Below are 3,031 nucleotides of genomic sequence, written 5' to 3' on the forward strand. Positions count from 1 at the left end.
AGGGAGTGATAAAAACCTCAACGTTGTGAGAGAATCATTTCTAGCTGCGTCCTGCACGTTCCCTATTGGGGACTGAGCTCACAACCCAGGCGTGTGCTCTTGACTAGAATCAAGCCTGGGACCCCTCAGTCCTCAGGCTGATGCTCTATCCACTGAGCCAAACCAGCTAGGGCTGTACCACAGCTTTTTAATCCACTCATCTTCTGATGGATACTTGGGTTGTTTCCAAATCTTGGCTCTTGTAAATAACACTGCAATAAACATAAGGGTACATATATTCTTTGAAACAAAAAGAATAGGTAATTACAATTATCATTTTTTGTAAATCAATCAAAATTATATCTATATTTTTTGGTGTGTTGCAGAATTTTAGTAATTAGTCTATGTGTGCCATGAGATGAAAAATGTTGAAAATCACTGTTCTAGTCTACACCATCCCTTTATTATTCAGAACCGTGACAAATCATATTTGGGGTCCACTATTCAGAAAAGTGTTATTTATTTATTAATGAACTGGTTCATGAATGCATCTAAGAAATTATTATTGAGAAATCACTCTACTGTATATTGTGCTCCAAAGTGCAAAAATGAGATGTAAATATTTTTCTTATGGTGGTTAGAGTCTAATCGAAGAGACATGGAAAGATATAAAGATGTGTTATAAAGTTTTGTGGGTGCACAAGAAGGAGACTTGAGTTTTTCAGAAAATAGGAGGAGTCAATAATCACTGGAAGAAGGTTTGACATAAATGACATTTGGATATTTTATCATAACTTCTGAATTATCTAGCTATAAGGTATGTCATTTGATGCTAGATTCAATTTCTTTTGTTTATTTATGAGTTTCTCAATGCTAGCTAGAAAGTAATATTTTCATAAATCCTTTTTAAATTATAAAATATAATCCTAATATATAAAAAGCCAGGGGTTGTCATGACCGAAACAACCGATGGATGACCCAACAGCAGGCTGCATGGGGCAACAAGGCTGGCAGGGGGGTTAGTGAGGGATGACCAAACAACTGAACAGCAGGCTGCGTGGGGTGACCAGGCCAGTGGTGGGGGCCAGTTGGGGGCGACCAGGCCAGCAGGGGGGGCAGTTGGGGGTGACCAGGCCAACAGAGGGGGGCAGTTGGGGGTGAACAGACTGGCATGGGGTTAGTGAGGGATGACCAAATGACTGAACAGCAGGCTGCATGGGGAGACGAGGCCGGTGGGGGGTGGACAGTTAAGGGTGACCAGGCCGGTGGGAGGGGCAGTTGGGGGTGACCAGGCAAGCAGAGGGGGGCAGTTGGGGGCGACCAGACCAGCAGGGGTGTTAGTGAGGGATGACCAAACAACTGAACAGCAGGCTGTGTGGGGCAACCAGACCAGCAGGGGGGGAAGTAAGGGGCAACTATGCCAGCGGGGGGGAGGGGGCAGTTAGGGGCAACCAGACCAGTGGAGGGGCAGTTGGCGGTGACCAGATTGGCAGGAGGTGCAGTTGGGAGCCACCAGGTCAGTAGGGGGGTGACAGGGGTGATCAGGCCAGCAGGCAGAGGCAGTTAGGGGTGATCAGGCAGGCAGGCAGGTGAGCAGTTAGGAGCCAGAGGTCCTGGATTGTGAGAGAAATGTCTGACTGCCAGTTTAGGCCTGATCCCAGGGCCTAAATCGGCAGTCGGACATCCCCCGAGGGGTCCTGGATTGGAGAGGGTGAAGGTTGGGCTGAGGGGACCCCCCTTCGTGCACAAATTTCATGCACTAGGCCTTTAGTCTACATATATAAAAGTCAAGTGACCGGGATGACGGATCGACCAGAACAACCGTAACAACCAGAATGACTGGTTGCTATGATGTGCACTATGGTGGCCAACCAGCCCTATTGGGGCCTTGATTGGCCCCTGACAACCTCCCATGGCTTCTCCCCCTGGCCATCCCCACCCCGATCGACCCGCCAAAACCCCAATCATGGGTGGGGCCAGCTGACCAACCGCCAGCAGTCTCTCCCCTGGCCAGCCCCACCCTTGATTGTCCCCCCATCAGGGGTAAGGCCGGCTGACCTCCCATAGCCCTCCCACCCCCAGCCAACCTGGCCCTGATCAGGCCTGATTGGGGGCGGGGTCAGCGACCAACTTCCTGTGTCCCCACCCTCCGGCCCAGCCCTGTATTGGCCTCCATCAGGGCAGGCCAGCTGGTCCCCACCCATGCATGAATTCATGCACCAGGCCTCTAGTACATATATAACAGAGTACATAAAACATAAATATACAGCTTAATGAATTATTGAGGAGTGAACATCTCTATAACTATCAACCAGGAGAAGAAATAGAATATTTCTAGCAACCCAAAGACCATTCTAGATTGTATTAAAGTTCTCCAGAGAAACAAAATCAATAGGACATACAAATACACATACATATATGGAGAGAGAGGAGAGAGAGAGAGAGAGAGAGAGAGAGAGAGGTGTTTAAGCTATTGGCTCATGCAATTGTGGAGACTGGCAAGAAATTTGCAGGGCAAGCCAGCAGGTTGGAGATCCAGGGAAGAGCTATTGTTGCAGCTTGAGTCTAAAGACTGTCTAGAGGCAGAATTCTTTCTTCCTTTGGGACCTCAATATTTTTCTCTTAAGGCCTTCAAATGACTGGATCATCCACCTTATGGAGCGTAATGTGCTTTACTCAAAGTTTACTAATTAAATGTAAACTCATCTAAGAAATGCCTTCATAGCAACTTTTAGACCTGTGTCTGACCAAATATCTGGGTTCTATAGCCTAAATAGGCTGACAAGTAAAATTAACCATTACATGAACCATAATCCTTTCCCTCCCTTCTTTGTTTTGCTTTATGATTTTACCACCTATGAATGAGTCCCAAAAAATTAGCTTAGTTTTTCTTGATTTTTTAACTTTACAAATGGGATTATACAGAATAAATATTTTTTTGGTCTATCTTGTTTTGTTTAACATTATGTTTTTTATATTCACTCATGTCATCATTGCCATATGTAGCCGTAGTGTCTTCACTACAGCTACGTAAAATTTTTTTAAAATTTTT

The sequence above is a fragment of the Myotis lucifugus genome, unplaced genomic scaffold (assembly GCF_000147115.1).
Source record: "Myotis lucifugus unplaced genomic scaffold, Myoluc2.0 scaffold_148, whole genome shotgun sequence".
NCBI lineage: Eukaryota > Metazoa > Chordata > Mammalia > Chiroptera > Vespertilionidae > Myotis > Myotis lucifugus.